This window comes from Geotrypetes seraphini, chromosome 1, assembly GCF_902459505.1.
Source record: "Geotrypetes seraphini chromosome 1, aGeoSer1.1, whole genome shotgun sequence".
NCBI lineage: Eukaryota > Metazoa > Chordata > Amphibia > Gymnophiona > Dermophiidae > Geotrypetes > Geotrypetes seraphini.
In genome coordinates, this window is record NC_047084.1 from 434,445,214 (window position 1) to 434,467,695 (window position 22,482).

At 42.3% G+C, this 22,482-nt stretch overlaps 1 protein-coding gene across 2 annotated transcripts in view; it reads left to right on the top strand.

Moving 5' to 3' along the window:
• Positions 1-22,482, top strand: part of MLLT3 (MLLT3 super elongation complex subunit) — a 604,203-nt gene that overhangs the window by 461,454 nt on the left and 120,267 nt on the right. The gene's annotated exons all lie outside the window — the stretch shown is intronic.

Consider the following 22,482-nt stretch of genomic DNA (forward strand, 5'->3'; position numbering starts at 1 on the left):
AAGACCAGTCCCGGGATCAACCCTGCACAAGGAGAGCCGCGCCGCGTTCCAGGGGATCCGAGTCGCTGCCACACGCCATCCGCGGCGCCACGTGTTCGCCAGCCGTCCCGAAACAGGGTCGCAGGTCCTCTATTTAGGTTCTGCCGGATCGCGCCGCTTCCCAGCAAATTCCCCCGTGCCGCGAACTACCCAAACCTGGGGTATTATTGCAGATAATGTGCCGCGCCGTGGTCAGGTGCACAGAGCTGTAGCAGCGCGCTGTCTACAGCGCCATGTTTCCGCCGGAAGTCCCTATTATTTTTTTGTCCTGTAACTTTACTGTGAATGTCAATTATAACCCGTTCTGAGCTCCCAGGAGAACGGGATAGAAATCTAAATAAATATTTTTCACTCAGAGTACAGTTAAGCTCTGGAACGCTTTGCCAGAGGATGTGGTAAGAGCAGTTAATATGGCTGGTTTTAAAAAAAGGTTTGGACAAGTTCCTGGAGGAAAAATTCATAGCCTGCTGTTAAGACAGACATGGGGGAAGCCATTTCGTGCCCTGGATCGGTGGCATGGAATGCTGCTACTATTTGGGTTTTTGCAAGATACTTGCGACTTGGATTGGCCTCCGTGAAGATGGGAAATTCAGGGCGTGAATATACCAGGATGCAAAAAGAGTTGTGGTCTTTGAGCTTCCCCACTTCTCTGATAACTATCTCTGTGATAATGTAGGTTATGATGAAAGGAGGATAAAAGAATAAAAATGGAGTAAAAATGCTAAGTGGCTGTGAAGGCATGCTTATGGTGTTAGAACAGGTTAAAGTTCAGCTGGAAATTCGAAAGGAGTAGGAGGAAGACATTGTGCCAAAAATGAATATTAAAAGGCAACTTTATGGAGCCATTCTAATGACTTGGTGACTATGATAGTGCTGTGCATGATTATGTACAAGACACAACCAAACTCCTTGAATCTACACTTCTCCCTCCATATTCGAGGGGTTAGGTGCAAAGCCGGCCCGCGAATAGGGAAAAATCGTGAAGTTTCAAGTTTAAGTTTCAAGTTTATTAGGTTTTTATATACCACCTATCAACGTTATCTAGGCAGTTTTTACAATCGGGTACTCAAGCATTTTCCTTATCTGTCCCGATGGGCTCACAATCTATCTAATGTACCTGGGGCTATGGAGGACTAAGTGATTTGCCCAGGGTCACAAGGAGCAGCACAGGGTTTGAACCCACAACCCCAGGGTGCTGAGGCTGTAGCTCCAACCACTGTGCCACACACTGAATAAGTTTTTAGGCCGGCTCTGACCCACCCCTGCCTCCCTCCTGCATCCCCGGACCTTATCTGGTGGTCTAGCGGTGACACGGGGCAGGAGCGATTTTCCTACGCTCCTACACCATGCAGAGCCATCATCAGAATGGCTGCCCAGAATTCCCGTTGTAGTCTCGACACTACAACGGGAACTCAGGGCAGCCATTTTGATGACGGCTCTGCATGGGGCAGGAGCGTAGGAAGATTGCTCCTGCCCCGCGTCACTGCTAGATCACTAGGTATGGTCCGGGGAGGTTCGAGCAGCCTGCAAATAGATGAAAATTAGAAGAAACTTAGAAGCAAAAAAAATTGCAAATAATCAAATTCGCGAATAGAAAAACCGTGAATAGTGAGGGAGAGCCATATTTCCTGTTTATATGACCCCACTGGACCACCAAGTATTTACTTGTAGACTTGGGATGGGGGCAACAAGGGGGTCCTTGGTCAGCTCTTAAGTACTTGCAGGGTTCAAGGTTTCAAGGTTTATTAAAAATTTCTTGTTCTTATACCGCTTAATCCAAAATTCAAAGCGGTGTACAATGGAGGGGGGATTTGCAGAAGCAAATGGTACCTTATGTGGTCCCCAGTTAATATTCAGGCCTGGTGGCCTCAACTTTGTTTAGTTTAAGATATTCAATGCTGATGCATCCAGGACGTGGCCCAGCATTGAATATCCAGGGCTACATCTGACTGTCACAGGCTGAATATTGGCTGGATGGTTTATAATGTGATTAAGAAACCCAGATCCTTGTTAAGTCTTGTCAGGTGCATGTCTGTCCCTAGTGATTGAAAACACAATATTGAAGCACTGGCAACAATTCAATTGGAGGACTCCTGCTCAGCTTAGAGGGAGTAGTGATTCCAAGATAGCAGAGTCAACAGTATGATAGACCAGTGTGATCTCAATGTTTCAAATTTACTGATAACTAGAGAATGACACTGTGACTGTTTCCCACGGCTGCAATGGCTAGGAACAGGGGGGGGGGGGGGAGAATCAACTGGTTGCTGCAAGTATGAGGACAAGGCTTTTCACCGCCCCATGGAAAGGATCTGCCATGAGTCATCTCCCTTCCCACCCCTCCTGGCCAACAGCCCCCCTCGCAATCACGGGTCCAGCAGTTCCCCCTTGCGAGTCCAACAGCCCAGCCCCCACCTTCGCTCCCGATCTCAACTACTGGAAAAAGAAACCTGCAACTCCCCTGGGTTGGCCCTTTGCACCTCCCGGGGCAGGCCAATTAGCCTTTTCAAAGCTTCCTAGATGAAGAGGCAACATCGCACGCAGGGCTGCTTCGGAACCTTCATCCCGCCGAGTCCCAGTTTCAGTGAAACTGAAAGTTACATCAGAAAGAGGGATGCAGCGAGAAGAAGGTTCTGAAGTAGCCCTGTCTGCAATGTTGCCTCTTCATCCAGGAAGCTTCGAAGAGGCCACCCCGGGAGGCACAAAGGGACCGACACAGGGGAGTCCCAGGCTTGTTTGGGGGAGGGGTTGGGGGTTTGCTGGTAGCCACGATCAGGAGCAAATGAGGGAGGGTGTGAGGAAGAGGGGCTGTTGGATCCGCAATAGGGAGAGAGGGAGGGGGAGGGTGGACTGGCTGGAGCTGAAGGAAAGGGAGACAGTTGCTGGAAGTGGTCTGGGGATTGGGAGGAGAAGGGAAACCGGTGCTGGGCCAATGTGGTGGGTTGAGTGGAGCTGGAGAGGTGCCAGATCCACACCTGGGCTAGAGGGAAGGGAGAGAGGTGCAGGACCTGCAGGGAGAAAGAGAGAGAACGAAAGGGAAAGAGAAAAGCTGAACCAAGGGGATAAAGGAAGAGTGAGTAAAATATTGAACATAGCAGAGGGAGGGAAGAAAGAGAAAGTGTGAGAGACACATTGGTGTAAGAGAGGGGAGAGGCTGGACACAGGGAGATATACAAAAAGAGTGGAGTTGGTGGGCATGGATGGAAGCATAGGGACAAAAAGGGGAATGCTGCATGGGGTGGTATATGGACACAGAGGGGTAATGTTAGAAATGAGAGGGTATATGGACACAGAGAGAAGATGGCTAGACATGGGGGAGAATAAGAATGCAGAAAGAAGATGCTGGATTGTGGGAGCATAGGGATATAGAGGAGTGATACTGTACACAGTGGGAGGGGATCATAGAATGGTGAAATGATGAAAGCAGGGAGATGGGCATGGGGAAATACTGGAAAGAGAAGTATAGGAGACATGGAGAAGGGAGATGCTGAACATGGAAACAATACATACATGAGCATGGAAAAAGAAGAAATGTCAAATGGTCAGGAGACCCTGGCAAGTGAGTTAAGAGAAGACAAAAGAAAACAGAGACCAGCACCTGAGACAACATGATTTGAAGAATAAAATGACAAGACAAGAAAAGGTAGAAAAAAAATTATTTTCTATTTTGTGATTAGAATATAGCTAGAGCTGGTATTAAGGACATAACTGGGGACCACAATGCCCAGGCTGTGCTTCTTTAGCTTCCAGCTGGCTTAGGGCTCTCTCTGACCAGGGGGCAGTTGCACTCCCCTAACATTATTCTGTTAGCATGATTTTCTATGTAGCATTCTGTAATAGTTTGGTTTATTCAGTTTTCTTGATAGTGGAGGGGATATTTGTGGAGGGGAGGGGAGACAGAGGTTTTGTTGATTCTTGCTCTGTATTATTTGTGTTTATAAAAATGACAATTGTGCAGAATATTGTTTCTTTTTATACTTGAATAAAATAAGTTCAATATAAAATCATAACTATTCGAGGCTTGGGCGGATGGGATCAGATGGTTTGCAGGGATGGGGCGGGGACCGAGCTTGTGGAGATGGGGTAAAGATGGGGGACTGAGCTCACGGGGATGGGGCAGGAACAGGGACTGAGCTCGTGAGGATGAGGTGGAGACGGGGACAAATTTTACCTGGGTCTTTCTCTACTGATAACGCTTACCATAGTACTTGGTCAAAAGAGAACTTCCTTCTTGAGTTCTTAAGATGTAACGTATAGGCAACCTGTCCAGGTGTACTTTGAAGTTCTGGGGTATTTTTTTAAATCTTTCTGCCACATTTTCTTGACCTCAGACTGCATTTCTTGGTACCTGAAGACAGAGGTTCCAACTTTTCAAAATGATTGGGAGTGCTAAACACTACCCTACCCTGAGCAAAATGAAGGAGTTGCTCAAAAATGGAGGTGCTTAGGCACCCACTGTATCCACATAGGTGGTTCCTGTACTTCAAGATCTTTTTTCTCTCCATGCAGTTCAGAAAGTAGTCACTTTGGACTGTCACCTCTATGATTAATGGCATTCTAGTGTAAGTCACTTAATCCTCCACTGCCCCAGGTACATTAGATTGCGAGCCCACCAGAACAGATAGGGAAAGTGCTTGAAGTACCTATTTGTAAACCACTTTGAGTGTGGTTGTAAAACTACAGAAAGGCAGTATACAACTAAGTTCCAATCCCTTTCCCTTTTTCTCTTTTACCACTATATCCATTTTTTCTTGCATCTAGCTTTTTATCAGTCAGGATGGATATGTCCCTGGTTTGCTTTGTGTTGTCTGATGTGGTGCCTTTCTGAGTTGATTCTTTTCTTTAACGTCTGCCCTGTCTCTCCAATATGGTACCCTTCTTCATTTTCTGCATTGAATAATACTGTTTATACAACATTTAAGGAAGTGCATGAGTAGGATCCCTTTATGTTCAATGTTTTTCCCATGTTAGTAACTGATATATGCTGACACAGTGTGCAAGGACTCATACTATTCTGCTGTTTTTGAAATACTGTTTGGAGTTTGTTTTCCACTAATTTTTGACTTGATCTCCATTGACGATACATAATGGCTGTTCTCTTACCCCAGTCTTTATGGGTTAGCATTTCTGTACAGCCATTGTAGTATATTCGTGTACCAATTCTCAGCTCCATTGCTAGAAGACTCTTATCTTTATTGCCCTTTCATTCTTTGGCAAATTTTCTCTGATATTATGAGACTTGTTTTCAAAACAGAAAAACATCCAAAAAGTGGCAAATAGATGATTTTTTTTTTCAACCCGAATGTCCAAATTGCTAATATCAAAACCCATTGGTGATTGTAATAGGTAGTTTAATTTTTAAGCCTGGGTTTAGTTAGATGAGGTCAAGTGATTGATTTTTATCTTAAAATTTCTTCTGACTTATTTTTTTTGAGAAAGATTGTTCTCCCCTCTCAGTTTCTTTAATATTCTTCATGAACAGGAGGAATCTGAAAATGATGCTGATAGTTTTTTGTTCCTTTTGTTTGATTCAGCCTGTGTAGGCTATGATATGTGATTATGTTTAAGATTGTATGTTCCGAATAAATGTCTGGAAAAATAGTTTGTTCAATTAATCATACAACATGCAACTATGTATGAACAAACTGATTGCAGCTGATTTTTATATATCAAGACCTCAAACACCTAAGACACCACTTGGTTAGTTTCATGTCCTTACTGGGGTAACGTGTTCATCATCGGTCTTGTTAATTTTTTTTAATGCGGGTTATACCCTAATGCAACTATGTATCCATAATTTTAGGAAGAGCACTTAACTTACCCCAGTAAGGACACGAAACTAACCAAGTGGTGTCTTGGTTGTTTGAGGTCTTGATATATAAAAAATCAGCTGCAATTAGTTTGTTAATACATAGTTAGTGTATGTTGCAATTTTCCAATTAAAAAAAACAATTTTTAGATTGTTTTCTATGCAAGTTGCATGCAGTGCATCCACATCTCAGGTTGGAGGCATGTTTTTGGTGGGACAAGGGTAGATTTATTATTTGGATGCTTTTCTGCAATAATGGAACATTATAGAAAATGTCTAGGGCAAAAATTGGATGTATGAGGACTTGTTTCAAAAATGAATATGTGCCAAAAAAGGTGCCCAAACTGAGCAGATGTCTAAGGTAGAGAATGACACGTGGCCAAATTTGTCCCCGTTCCCACAGGAACTCAATTTCCCCATCCCGTCCCCTTGAGTTTTGTCACTATCCCTTCCCCATTCCTGTAAGCTCTGCCTTAACAGCACAAGCCTTGAACTCTTATGATTTTAAAGTGTTTGAGGCTTGTGCAGATGAGGACAGAGCTTGCAGGAATGGAGCAGGGACAGGAAAAGAACTCGCCAGGACGGAACAGGAAATGAGTTCCCACGGGGACAGGGAAAAATTTGGCCCCGTGTTATTCTCTAGTCTAAAGGAAAGAATTAAAGCATGACCCCCTTTTATTCTTCCACTAGTTACTGACCCTTTTCCACCCCCAAAGATGTGAAAGAAACACTACATACCAGCCTGTATGACAGCTTCAGATGTTATGGCCAGTCCTAGTAGAGCAGAAAACAGGTCCCTGGGGTATCCTAGTGATTGGCACAGTGGACTATAGAGAAGAGGATCTATATCAGTGGTTCCCAAACCTGTCCTGGGGGACCCCCCAGCCAATCAGGTTTTCAAGATATCCCTAATGAATATGCATGAGAGAGATTTGCATATAATGGAAGTGACAGGTATGCAAATCTCTCTCATGCATATCCATTAGGGATATCTTGAAAACCTGACTGGCTGGGGGTTTGGGAACCACTGATCTAGATCCATATCTCACTTTCTCACTAGTACACTTTTGGTGGAACATGTGAGCCCTCCAAAATCCATTAAAAACCAACTGTACCTACATATACATAACACCTGCAGGCATAAAGGCTATTGTAGTGGTGTTTAGTTGGATATAGTAGGTTTTTGGTGGGTTTTGGAGGACTCACAATACACTGTAAGGGCGTAATGGTGAGATGTGTCTTTTTATGTGAAGTCCACTGCAGTGCCCCCCTCCCCTCCCAGGGTGCTTCATTACTCTGTTGGAATGTCTATGTGGCCAGTCTGCTAAGAATGCTCCCCCCCTTCCCCCAATACATTCTAATGGCTTAGTTATGTGCATTTTTCCCTTGGATGCTTTTTCTGTACTGGATTTTTGGACATTTACCCCAAAATGTCCAAATTGGATTTAGGTATCATTTTGAAATTGCCCTTGCATGTGTCTATTATGGTATTGAAGCAACAGTACTATGTCAGTTGCAATGTTTCTTTTCTTTCCATTTTTGTAACTGAGTAAAGCCAATATAGGAGGTCATTTTCATAACAAAAAAAATCTATTTCTGTCAAAACAGGGAAACAGGAGGTTTTGTAGCATTCATGACTTTTGTAGTTGGAGTTACTGAAGCTTGATACGGTGGAATTTTATGCTCTGTTAGATGACTGAATTATCGTTAATTGTAGTATATTATCAGTACTGTGGTCATGATGTAAAATTGCTTTCAGTGTACAGCATGTGTTTTGGAAAATCAATCTTTCAGTTTAAAATATTCAGTGGACCCAAAAAAGACCGCACATGGCACTAATAGATTACACGTTGCCATCAAACCTACAAATTGTTTTCTTTGGCTAAATCTTGCAGTGTTTTACTTGAAGAACTTTATCTGCTTCAGTGACTTGCAGCCAAAGCAAAGAGGAGTGACATTTTATTTCCTCTTTTGGTCCCAGACAACTTTGGAAATGAAAGAGATTTCGTTCTGCTGCCTAGGATCTCCTGCCCAGGGCTTTGGTTTTTACATATGAAATTTGCTTTTGAAAGTCTGGGCATTGTTTATAAAGAGCAAGTATCTGAGCAGCAGTGTGTTTTTAATCCAAGTAGCTATTGAGTGCAAGTTGATTTAACCACATAGATCAACATGGGTGAGAAAGCCAAAATACTTTACCAGTGCAAAATAATTCAAAGACATCTTTCCCAGCTTGATCTATAACAATAAGAAAGAAAGTCAATAAATAAAATATATAGTTGCTGAAAATGGATCTGAGATTGCTAAATTCATTGATATGCATTGATATGCATTAGAGAATCAATATGTAAGGTTGCCAGCCAGGAGCAGTTCTGTGCCACTATACTGACTGCATGCTATTCAGTAACTGGTGCTAACAGTTCATGAAGACTAACTTTAAATTGGTTTGAAAATCCAATAAAATATTCTTATAATATACAAAGATAAAAATTAAGACTTTCCAAACTGGGCCAAAACAGAGATCAAAATAAATCACTGCAAAACAATTCAGATGATAATCTGTTGAATTGCTGTGTATTTCTGAGAGAGAAGGAATGCATTTTCTCCCCAAGTCTTGTAGAATACCTTCACATGGTGACCCTATTGTATAACATTTATACCAAATCTACTGTAGTGACATTTAATTTTTGCAAGGGCAACTATGATAAAATGAGGAAAATGATTAAAAAGAAGCTAAAAGAGTCTGTGGCTAAGGTCAGAAGTATAGACCAGGCATAGATGTTGTTTAAAAATATCATCATGGAAGCCCAGATCAGATGCATTCCACGTATTAAAAAAGGTGGAAAAAAGAGAGAACGAGAGCCGGCTATTACAGCCAAAACATCCTTTAAAGACTGGGCTTCCAAATGGCAGATGAAATTTAATGTGGACAAATGCAAAGTGATGCAACTTGGGAAGAATAATCCAAATCATAATTACCAAATGCTAGGGTCCATCTTGGCGGTCAGTGCTCAAGAACATAAGAACATAAGAAGTTGCCTCCACTGGGTCAGACCAGAGGTCCATCGCGCCCAGCAGTCCGCTCCTGCGGCGGCCCATCAGGTCTGTGACCTGTGAAGTGATTTCTGACTATTCCATAACCTACCTCTAGTTCTATCTATAACCTACCACTAGTTCTATCTGTACCCCTCAATCCCCTTATCCTCTAGGAACCTATCCAAACCTTCCTTGAACTACTGCAATGTGTTCTGGCCTATCACATCCTCCGGAAGCACGTTCCATGTGTCAAGAAAACGATCTGTATGTCATCATGGACACTACGCTGATACCTTTGACCAATGTTCAGCGGTGGGCAAAAAAGCAAACAAGATGCTAGGAATTATTAGAAAAGGGATGGTAAATAAGACTAAGAAAGTTAAAATGTCTCTGTATCGCTCAATGGTGCAACCTCACCTTGAGTATTGCATTCTGTTCTGGTCTCCTTATTTCAAAAAAAATATAGCGGAACTAGAAAAGGTTCAAAGAACAGTGACCAAGATGATAAAGGGGATGGGTTAGTAAAGAGATGGCTGAAGGGGAGATATGATTGAAGTCTACAAAATTCTGAGTGGTGTAGAACAGATACAAGTGGGATCGATTTTTTTTAATTGCATCAAGATTTACAAAGACTAGGGGACACTCGGTTAAGTTACAGGGAAATACTTTTAAAACCAATAGGAGGAAATATTTTTTCATTCAGAGAATAGTTATGCTCTGGAATGCATTGCCAGAGGTTGTGTAAGAGTAGATACCGTAGCTGGTTTTAAGAAAGGTTTGGACAATTTCCTGGAGGAAAAGTCCATAGTCCGTTATTGAGAAAGACATGGGGGAAGCAGGTAATTGGCAGCTCCATCACCTGCCCATTCTTCACATTTGATACATTCCATGTCCAAACACAACTGTGATTCCTCAGGCTCCCTACTCTTCCAATATGGCTCCATGTGACTTCTGGCTTTTTCCCAAACCTTATATTTTATTACATAAAATACACAAAAATAGCATATCAGAAAATGGAAAACAGTACAATTTGATCAAAGGAAAAAGCTTCAAAAAGCAACTGATGCTGATATACAATCTTTATTTGGACAAATTAAAGCATGGTACCTGAGTGAGGATGTCTTTTGAAACAGCTGTGTGATCCCGTAGAAAGTGAGATAGAATGGAAGAAAAGGATATTTGGTAAGGAGTACAGGGGGGGAGAGGTGATGCAGCAGCAGCCACAGCATTTGGAAGCTGCAGTGAGAGGGTCTTTTCTAGATGAGATAGAGAGAGGAGCTCCAGAAATGCAAGATAGCATGATAAATGAAAGACAGGAACAGAGAGTCAACCAAGGAAGAAGAAAACTTGCAGGAGAAAGATCCAAGAGGTAACAATTGAGCTATTGAGTTATATAGACATAGATAAATAGGCTAGGCTTCTGGAGAGAGAAAGGCTATCTAAGTTGAATATTACACCTAGAGTAATGAATAAGACCATAATTTGTATAAAATGTCACCTCTGTATATTATAAAAATTAACCAAATACACTATGGGCTCCTTTTACTAAGGTGCGCTAGCGGTTTTAGCGCAAGCAGGGTATTACCGCACGCTACGCAGCTAGAACTAACGCCAGCTTATTGCTGGCATTAGCATCTAGCGCCCGCGGCAATGTAGCATGCGCTATTCCGCGCATTAATGCCCTAATGCAGCTTAGTAAAAGGAGCCCGGTGGTGCAGCCAAAATGATTACAGAGAGGGTTTTCTCATCAAGGATGCTGGACCAAAAGAAAAAGACAACTCCTCCTCGGAAAATTCATATTGAGAGAAAAATAAAATCTTTTCGAGCAGGGCTGTGTGTCCTTGATAGATGGGTATCTAAAAGGAAGGCATTCAACAAAGATACTGAGGAAGATCCAGAACATCAGCCCGAAACATGCTGCATTGACAGAAGAAGATCTTAAATTCATATGCTCTGATAATAAATTGAAAGGAACAAGCTAGAGTGCAACAATTGCGGAGATATGAAGGAAACAAAAAAGAATGATATTAAAATAAATCAGGGAAAACCTCAAACAGTTCTACAGGGAATTGAGAGAGAATATGAGTACAGTGAAAAAGAACATCAATTAAAACTGAAGCAGAAACATTCTGAAGGAGCTTACTATAAGGACCCTGTAGAACATAACCAAGATGCAGAATACAGGAGAATTTGGAAAAAGTAAGCATTAAAGCTATGAAATTGCCTGAAGTAACAGAAAGTTGGGGGGAAAAAAAGAGCCCCCAATTTGGAAAAGACTTGGCGTGATCAACTGTTGGCTGAAATAGCTAACATCCCTCCACCAAGACATAGCAAACCACAAAAATCAATTGACCAAAAGTTGTCAGATTTGAAACCACTTGGCTGTAACAGGCAGAACATTTCTTCTTCCAAAGGGAAATCCATGGAACATGTCTAAAAATTTAAGACCAATAACTCATGTGCCTACAGCCTATAAACTATAGTTTCAAGTTTATTCAAGTTTCACATGTATTATGGTTTGATATACCGCTTACCAATCCTAAGTGGTTTACAAAATAAAAAAAAACCCATTATCTAAAAATTAGACTAAGATAGGGTAAAATAGACAGCATGAGACACAATACATGAAACAAAAAGAGAACTTTGGGGATACATCATTTCATAAAATTAAAAAAGGGAAGGTGTGGGAAAGAACAAATTGCAAAGGGAATAAGATACTTAAAAACACCTGATTCATACTCCAAATGCATCTTTATAAAGAAAGGTTATAAGGTTTGCTTTGAATTTGGCCACATTGATTTCTTGCCTCATATTTGAAGGGAGAGAGTTCCACAATGTCAGAGCTATCGCAGAAAAAAAAATTGTTTTATGGGTCATGTGATTAAAAATCTGGCAGATGGATGGAGTAACCAGAAGATTCTTTTGGGACGATCGAAGAACTCTGGAAGTTGTGTATGGAATTAATAGTCTATCTATGGAATTAACTACACTATAATAGATGCCAACATAATATATACAGTCATACAGACTCTAGTAATATCAAGGCAATAGAGCAGAGGGGCAATATGAGAGGAGCATATGAAACAAAAGACCAACTAATGTTAATTAAAACTATTATGGCCTGTGCTAAAAAAATACCCAGAAATTTTAGTATAGCATGGTTAACTTTAAGAAAACCTTTGAGAGCATTCCACATTCCTGGATGATAAATTGCTTTGAGAAATGAACAAAAATAAACCCTAAATTGATTGAATACATCAAGTTCACCATGAAAATGTAGCAAACTACACTCCACCTGCAGTATGCAAATGGATAGTCTGTCATTCTTAACATCATGATCTAGTGAGGCATATTTCAGGGAGACTTCCTGACCCGCCTGTTTTGTTTGGCACTTAATCCATTAAGTAGTAACTCTTTGGGCTATGATTCAGCCTCACTCTTAAAGATGCCGACAATCCAGAGGTTACATCACACTTACTATTTTGTAGATGGCCTAAGGCACTACAGTTCCAATGACCAGCAATTAGTGGAACAACTTTGAGTTTCTCAGATGATATCAAGATGACTTTTGATCTGGACAGATGTGCTAAGGCGCCTTTCCTTAGGGGAAAGTTGAACAAAATTGAAAACATCTCTCTGACTGATGACTGTGAGATAAAAGAACTTGAACAGGAAAGTGTATATAAATACCTAGGAGTAGAAGAAGGAAAAACTATAAGGCAGAAATCACTCTGAGAAAAATGCAGTAAAGAACATTATTAGAGACTGAAACTTCTATTAAAGGGTGAATTAACATCATGGAATAAGATAACAGCTATTAATCAGCTGGCAATTCCTGCAATCTCATGCAGCTTTAATTTTGTAGCCTGGCCTTATAAAGACCTTGAAAAATTGGATTTATGAACAAGAAAGTTCCTTCATGGCCACAAGGTCATCTATAAGATTGTGTATTCCTAGAGCTAAAGGAGGAATGGGCCTCAGAGAAATAGATTATGCATATAGAGCTACAATCATAGACCTTCAGACCTATCTAACAGCATCAACAGGTCCTAATGTAATGTACAAAAAGTGCTGAAGTATGAATGCAAGTGCCCAGAATCTAGTTAAATCATTAAGCTTGGTTAAGCATTCCAACAAGTAGAAGAAATCATTGAGACTCCACCTATAAATACCAATGCAAGATAAAAGATTTTAGTAATGGAAAATCAATAGAGACTTATTAAAAAAAAGTGGATCAGCAAACATGAAAAAGAAATAAATTCACAAATACTGTAGTACTATAAATATAGAGCACTACTGCACAGTGGCGTATCAAGGGGGGGGGGGGCAGCCTGCCCCAGGTGCATGCTCCAAGGGAGTGCACAGCCGGCCGGGTCCGGAAGCTTGCTGTTGAAAATGGCACCTCAGCGTGGCTGCTGTATTTATTCCAGTAAACATCAAGTTACCACCTGAATTGGAGAAATTCAACACACAAGTTCCTCAGAATGCCACACCAGATATACGTGTGGTAGCCGTCCTCATAGGAACATAGTAATGTGTGAATATGTTATTTTATAACATTTCATAACGCTTATAAAGTGCAAGTGCTTCAATAAGTTATATAATGGTCATTTTTTAAGAGTTACTGCAAAGACAATACTTAGCTTTGTGAAACTGGGTCTGCCTCAATCCCCACCGACGCGTTTCATAATTTCATCAGGGTCGGGGATAGAGAGAACAGAGCAGTTCAAAATCTTAGCAAGATGCTAAATCCTTGTTAAAGATGCCGGGTTTGTCTTTTGTGTGCACATTTAGACTTGTATTTATTCCAGAGCATAAATATGGCAGCCGCGATGAAGTGCACGAAGGTCCCACAATGACGACTACTGCTGCCGCTGCTTCAGAAGAGATAAGTGACGTCGAAGGGGGGTGGACCGGCAGCCGCAACTCCCTGCATCTGCTGGCCCAGCCCCCCTCCAACATCACTTACCTCTTCCGGAGCAGAGGCAGCAATAGTTGTCATCGCGGGACCTTGCTGATTTCGATGGAGAGAGAAAGAAGCATAGTAGGGTGGTGGAAGGAGATAAAGGGGGTCAGGGTGGTATGGAAGTGTGGTAAAGGGTGAGAAAGGGGGTCAGGGTGGTATGGAAGCGTGGTGAAGAGTGAGAAAGGGGGTCAGGGTGGTATGGAAGCGTGAAGGGTGAGAAAAGGGGTCAGGGTGGTAAGGAAGGGTGTGGAGGGTGAGAGGGGGTCAGGGTGGTATGGAAGTGTGGTAAATGTGGTATGGAAGTGTGGTATGGAAGTGTGGTAAAGGGTGAGAAAGGGGGTCAGGGTGGTATGGAAGCATGGTGAAGGGTGAGAAAGGGGGGTCAGTGTGGTATGGAAGTGTGGTGGAGGGTGAGAAAGGGGGCAGATGCTGATGGAAGTGGGGGGAAGGGAGAGGAGAGAGTGAAATGCCAGACCATGGGGGTGTGGGAGAGATGGAAGTGGGAGGCATAAAGTTTCTGGAAGGTGAATAGAAGGAGAGAAGATGCCATATAGAAGAGGCAGAGAGAGGATAGACAGTGGATGAAAGGAAGAGAGTGACAAGAAAATGAGGAAAGCAGAAACCAGAGAAGACAAAGTAGAAAAAAATTATATTTATTATTTTTTGTTTTGTTTTAGGGGAGATGCATTGCTGTTTCTGTGGTGTTGCATTGTATGTCGAGTCCAGCTTCTTGGTGCTTCAGTTTAATCTTTGTCTACGTATTTTTATTCTATCTCCCCATTTACAAAACTGTAGAGCGTTTTTTAGCGTTGGCATCTGAGCTGTTACCACCATGGCTAAAAACCACACTACAGTTTTGTAAAAGGGGGAGGGGCTAGTTTGTGATTAGATACTAAGCGAAGGTGTTTTCTGTGTTCTTTGTGTTCGAAAAGACATGATTTTCTGTTAGGATTGACTGTGTAGGATTGATCTGTACTAGTCTGGCTTGTTTAGTTTTACAATGGGTATATTGATGTACTGCTCACTGCAATATGTAAGATGCTACCTTTTCCTAGGTATACTCTTGTGTGACGTGTGGATTGTTACTAAAAATCATGTTTTTCATACAGATGGGGGGGGGGTGTCAAAAATTATGGGCACCGGGTACCACATATGCTAGGTACGTCACTGCTACTGCATGAACCATATTTGGATAACGTCTGGACACATGAATGCTTAAAAAGAGGGGAACTGCAACCTAAGGAAAAGTGGTTGATAATTGCAGCTAAGGATAGCAGATTATGGACAAAATGGTTCACAAAGAACATAGAAAAACCTACTATAACCTACATTTATAGATTCTGTAAGAAAGAACTATAAATGGTTACTCATCTCATAGCTGGTTGTGAAGTGCTAATGACAGAAAATAGTTACACTTCCCCCTCCGTATTTGCGGGGGTTGGGGGCAGAAGAATAACTTTTGGGCTGGCTCTGACCCACCCCGCCTCCCTCCCTCCTTCCTCCTGGCATCCCAGACCTTACCTGGTGGTCTAGCAGGCTTTCGGGACAGGAGCGATCTTTTTAAGCTTCTGCCCCGTTCAGAACACTCATAGCAAATAGCTGCCGTGAGTTCCCATAGTCTCTCGAGACTACGATGAGAACTCCCCGCAGCCATTTGCTATGAGTGATTTACACAAGGCAGGAGCGTAGGAAGATTGCTCCTTCACCAAAAGCCTGCTAGACCACCAGGTAAGGTTGGGATGCTGGGAGGGAGACAGGGAAGGTCCGGAATGCAGCATTATTATTATATTTTTTTTTAAATTGTGAATAACCGAATCCGCGGATTCGGAGGGCTCACTGTATATGGAAAGGCAGGAGGTGGCACATCTCATTCATTGGAAACTCTGTAAACCAGGAAAGCATTGGGATCATGACCCTAAGAGAATTATAAAAAAACAAAGGGGTTATGATCACCTGGGACATCCCCATCCGAACTGATAAAAAGCTGGATGCAAGAAAACCGGATACACTGTTATTCTTTAGTGCATTGCCATAGTTTCTCTGTGCATTTTCTAATTCCACTATGGAGAGGCATTGAGATATTATTTGTTGTCTATTTCTTTTCTAATAATTCCCAAAATTCTATTTGCTTTTTTGACTTCTGCTGCACATTGAGTGGAAGATTTTTTTCAACATGTTCTTCACATTGACAACTAGCTCTTTTTCTTAGAAACTTGGAAACTTGACTCCAGGTTGATATTAAGCTCAAAATATGTTTAATAATGTATCACTTAAACAATGCACATGGAAAAAAAAATATTGCATACTTCACCTTCTATTTTTTAGCCTAAAGAGGACTCCTCTTTACTACTAATAGCTAAAAATATTAATGCATCACTGAAGCAAAGCATATTAAAATATATATATATATTGCATACTAAACCTCATTTCTAACAGGTTAAGAACATTAAAAGAAATACACTACTCAAAGAATGGCTTGTAGTTCAGAGTAAGTGAATGTGTCTGATGCACAATCTTTCTCTGTAACTGAAATGGATCTGAACCTCTTCAATGTGAACAACAAACAAAAATACAGGTTCAATGTGCAATTGTATAGAATTTTCAATAAATTCAAGGAGGGAAAGACCTCAGAAGCCTGCGCCAACCAGAATATCAGATTCTGTTATGGTTATTCAGCAGGACAGGTTTGTAATCATAGGTCTCACACGCCCCTCCACACCGGTCACCAACATAACATTTTTTATCGTGTATTCAACACTTCTCACTTTTAAACCGGTGAAAAAACAAAAGAGAAAAATGCACTTATCTGCAATAAGGATAAGAGCCGGACGGGACCCGTTTCGCCACTTTGAGGGCTTCGTCAGGGGACTTTTTTTGAAAGCTATACAGCAACAAAAAACAAAAAAGACAAGCGCTATAATATTTCATACAAAAAACAATTGACTTCATTCTTCTACGAAATAGTACTCACTGTGTTCAGTTTAGACTAACACTTCAAAAAATGGCGCCGGTGGCGCTGAGACGCCACGCATGCGTATTTAAGAACCATGCATGGTGACGTCACTCTACACACATCAAAAAGATTTTTTGATCAGAAAAAAGATTTTTTGATCAGAAAAAAGAGTGTCAGCCAATATTACTATTCAGACCCACTGGTTTCATGGAGTTAAGCTGAAACGTCCATCTGGCTTCTCTCTGAAGAAGTTTACTGTGCCGATCACCTCCCCGATCATTCTTAGTCTCTTTGTCAATGCACATACACCTAAGTTGTTGAAAATCATGTGCAAATTCCAGGCAATGTTCCACAAGAGGGGCGCTGATTTTCTTAAGTTTAAGGTTAGACCTGTGCTCATACATCCGTACACGAAACGGACGTATGGTCTTACCAATATATACTTTGGCACAAGGACAGACAATGGCGTACACCACAAAATCAGAATTACAAGACAGATTGTGCTGAAGATGGTATGTCCTATTGTCAGCAGGGTTCGTAAAAATCAAACCCTGCATCGTGATATTACAGATACTGCATGAGCCACACTGCGCAAACCCATGCAGGGACGGGATGTGATCAATCATGCTCGTGCGATACATCGAGGGACTGAGAAAATCTTTGAGGTTTTTATCGCGAGTGAAAGCGATTCTCAATGGTACATCCTGAAAAGTAGATAAAGTTTGGATAATCTTCCAATTCTTACAGAGTAAGCCATTAAGAGAGAATGAAGAGAGGGTTCAGACCTGTGTCATGCGGTTTACATCACATGGTAGCACACCGGTGAACATCTTGAAGAAGAATTGGAAGATTATCCAAACTTTATCTACTTTTCAGGATGTACCATTGAGAATCGCTTTCACTCGCGATAAAAACCTCAAAGATTTTCTCAGTCCCTCGATGTATCGCACGAGCATGATTGATCACATCCCGTCCCTGCATGGGTTTGCGCAGTGTGGCTCATGCAGTATCTGTAATATCACGATGCAGGGTTTGATTTTTACGAACCCTGCTGACAATAGGACATACCATCTTCAGCACAATCTGTCTTGTAATTCTGATTTTGTGGTGTACGCCATTGTCTGTCCTTGTGCCAAAGTATATATTGGTAAGACCATACGTCCGTTTCGTGTACGGATGTATGAGCACAGGTCTAACCTTAAACTTAAGAAAATCAGCGCCCCTCTTGTGGAACATTGCCTGGAATTTGCACATGATTTTCAACAACTTAGGTGTATGTGCATTGACAAAGAGACTAAGAATGATCGGGGAGGTGATCGGCACAGTAAACTTCTTCAGAGAGAAGCCAGATGGACGTTTCAGCTTAACTCCATGAAACCAGTGGGTCTGAATAGTAATATTGGCTGGCACTCTTTTTTCTGATCAAAAAATCTTTTTTCTGATCAAAAAATCTTTTTGATGTGTGTAGAGTGACGTCACCATGCATGGTTCTTAAATACGCATGCGTGGCGTCTCAGCGCCACCGGCGCCATTTTTTGAAGTGTTAGTCTAAACTGAACACAGTGAGTACTATTTCGTAGAAGAATGAAGTCAATTGTTTTTTGTATGAAATATTATAGCGCTTGTCTTTTTTGTTTTTTGTTGCTGTATAGCTTTCAAAAAAAGTCCCCCGACGAAGCCCTCAAAGTGGCGAAACGGGTCCCGTCGGGCTCTTATCCTTATTGCAGATAAGTGCATTTTTCTCTTTTGTTTTTTCACCGGTTTAAAAGTGAGAAGTGTTGAATACACGATAAAAAATGTTATGTTGGTGACCGGTGTGGAGGGGCGTGTGAGACCTATGATTACAAACCTGTCCTGCTGAATAACCATAACAGAATCTGATATTCTGGTTGGCGCAGGCTTCTGAGGTCTTTCCCTCCTTGAATTTATTGAAAATTCTATACAATTGCACATTGAACCTGTATTTTTGTTTGATGCACAATCTTGACATCATTGTGACATCATTAAAATGCACCTAGATGGCAGAATGCCACTAAAGAATGATAGGAACCCCTTCCTAAAAGGAAACACTTGTAGCTCTGTGGTTAAAGGCGCTGTTTCCATGATCCAAAAGTCATGGGTTCAAATCCATACAACTTCCCCCCAATACCATAATGGCTTTCTTTTTGCTCTCATAAGAGAGTATGGATTGTTGACTTTGCCATTTACATTTGCACTCTGCTTTTTCCAGGGTCCAGAGGGAAACTTATTTTTACTCTAAGATGGCTAGGATCTCCTAACGTATCATATCTTGCCTTGCATATCATACCTTGCAAAGAACCTCTGCCTAAAAGAAAGTGCCTGTGGCTCACTGGTTAAAGGCACTGCTTCTGTCTTCCAAAGATTATGAGTTTAAATCCCAAGTATTGTCAGATACCCCAGCAGATGGCTGCCGTGAGTTCCCGTAGTCTCTCAAGATTACGATGGGAACTCACGGCAGCCATTTTGGATGAGTGATCTGCATGGGGCAGGAGCATAGGAAGATCGCTCCTGCCCCAAAAGACCGCTAAACCACCAGGTGAGGTCTGGGAGGCTGGAGGGAGGTGGGGGTGATTCCAGATTTAGGAAATTGCGAATAATCCAAATCGCAAGTCTTAAAACCACGAATCAGGAGGGGGAAGTGTAGGTGCATATTGATGATGTCACAGTGATGTCAAGATTGTGCATCAGTTACGTCCCCTTGCTGTGAACTGCAGCCATTGTGTGAGTAGTATATTTCTTTTAATGTTCTTAACCTGTTGGAAATGAGGTTTAGTATACAATCTATGTATTTTTTCATACGTTTTGCTTGAGCTATGCATTATTAAAGATCTTTTGAGCTTTAAATCAACCTGGAGTCCTCTTTACCCCCTCCAAATAGAAGGTTTAGTATATGTATTTTTTAATGTGCTTTCTTCAATAATGCATTATAAAATGGGTTTAATATACTATATATATATATATATATATATATATATATATATACTAGTCTTTAAGCCTGTTATATTAACGGGTGCTAGAATAGATGTGTCTGTCTGTGTTTCTTTATCTCTCTCTCCTTGGCCGCTGTCTGTATCACTTCTGTCGCACCCACCTCCTCCACAAATGTCTCTCGATGGCCCTCTTCTGTCTCCCCCCCCAGAGCAAAGCTGTCTGTCCCCAGCATACCTCCCCCCAAAGCAGCCCCCTTTCCCTATCTCTCCATGGCCCCTTCTGTCTCCCCCCAGTACACCCCTCCCCCCCAAGCAGCCCCCCTTTCCCTCTCCCTGTCTCTCCATGGCCCCTTCTGTCTTATCCCCCAGAGCAAAGCTGTTTGCCCCAAGCACACCCCTCTCCCCCAAAGCAGCCCCCTTTCCCTCTCCCGCTGACTCTCTCTCTGGCCCCCTTTCTCTGTCTGTCTTTATGTCCCTCTCCCTGCATCTTTCTTTCTTTCTGTCTCCCTCCCTCCCGCTGTCTGTCTGTCATTTTTCCCCATTTCCCTGTGCAGCAGCATTTCCATCCCACTTCCCTATGCAGCAGCAACAGCATTTCCCTCCTATCCCCCCCTTTCCTGTGCAGAAGCAGTAGCAGCATTTTCCCCCACCCCCCTTTCCCTTCTCTTACCTTCTCTTCCCTGCTCCGTTCGGCCCCTCCCCCTTCTTTTACTGCCGTTGTCCTGCTCGATCTGGCCTGCTCCTGACCCTCCCACCGCCAACAAACCTCGGGGCTCAAGCCGCGTAGGCAGCACTTTAAACACGCTGCTTCGCGGCCTTCTACTGCCGATTTCCTCTGCCGCATTTGTCTCCGATGATATCATCAGAGATGCGGCAGAGGAAATCAGCAGTAAAAGGGCGCGAAGCAGCGTGTTTATAGTGCTGCCTACGCCACTGGAGCCGGGAGGTTTGTGGAGGGTTAACGGCCAGAGCGAGGCTGCTGTCTACCACTCGGTTGCTGCCACTGGTGCTGCCTACGCCGCTGGAGCCGGGAGGTTTGGAGAGAGAGAGAGCACAGTCGCGCGCATGCGCCTCCAGCCCCTGCAAGCGCCATGAGGTGTCAATTAGAATGTTGCCACGGAAGCACACCTCACGGCGCCAGGACTCACGAATTTTTGAGAGCGCATGCGCGCTCTAGCGTTTTATTATTATTGATATATTTATTTATTTCATGTGCTTTGCTTAAATAATGCATTATTAAATATCTTTTGAGCTTCAAATCAACCTGGAATCCTCTTTAGCCCAAAAATGAAAGTCCCGATCAGCTATAAGCGGATGCCTCAAGCATGCCTATGGGTCACCTAAGTCATGTCCATCTAAGTTGCACCTAAATAGAGCTAAAAAAAAAAACTAGTTTTACAATTCACATGTAATTTAGCAGCTGAGTGTGTGGTGCTTTGGAGCTACAGGCTTAGCACCCTGACATTGCTGGTTCGAATCCCCCATTGCTCCCTGTCACAGAAGAGGAATAAAAGAGATTTTAAAATAAATAAATAAAAAATATAATAGTGGCACCAGCATTTCACTGTATACAATTTTAATGAAAAACAGCATAAAATCACCATTCTAATGATGTCATAATAATGAGACGTGATAACGTTATAGATGTTCTGTAGACGTCTGTGTGATGCCTAAAAGGCGATTCTGTAAAGGACGTGTAACTATTTATACACTTCTAGACTTGGGAGTTCTCATCCGGGAAGATATGAAAGCTGCCAATCAGGTTGAGAAAGCTTCAGCAAAGGCAAGACAAATGCTGGGTTGCATCAGAAGGAGCTTTATCAGCCGAAAGCCTGAGGTCATACTGCCGTTATATAGATCCATGGTGAGACAAGTTTCAAGTTTATTAGGATTTTATATACCGCCTATCAAGGTTATCTAAGCGGTTTTACAATCAGGTACTCAAGCATTTCCCTATCTGTCCCGGCGGGCTCACAATCTATCTAACGTACCTGGGGCTATGGAGGATTAAGTGGCTTGCCCAGGGTCACAAGGAGCAGCGCGGGGTTTGAACCCTCAACCCCAGGGTGCTGAGGCTGTAGCTGGAGTACTGTGTCCAGTTTTGGAGGCCACATTATCAAAAGGATGTGAAGAGAATGGAGTCGATCCAGAGAATGGCCACTAGGATGGTCTCAGGACTTAAAGACATCCCTTATGAAGAACGTCTGACCAGACTGCGCTTATATTCTCTCGAAGAGCGCAGAGAAAAAGGGGACATGATAGAAACATTTAAATACATCACAGGTCGCATTGAAGTGGAAGAAGAAATATTTTTTCTTACGAGTCCCACGGCAACAAGAGGGCATCCGCTAAAACTTAAGGGGGGAAGATTTCATGGTGACACCAGGAAATACTTCTTCACCGAACGGGTGATTGATCGATGGAATAAACTTCCATGCCAATTAGTCGAGGCTAATAGCGTGCTCGACTTCAAAAGTCGATGGGACAAACAGGTGGGGGCGCTACAGAGTTATGCATAAAAGATGGGTACTCCAGGGAGGGTGGTTCTTGAGTGGGCAGACGTGTTGGGCCACCGGCCCTCTTCTGCCGTCATACTCTATGTTTCTATGTTTCTATAATTCTCTATAGTGCATCTATACATTATAGAATCACACTCAGCTGGATGTCTAAACCACGCCTAAATTAGATGTCCTTTACAGAATCTAGGCCTAAATCTAAAATATTTCCATCTCTT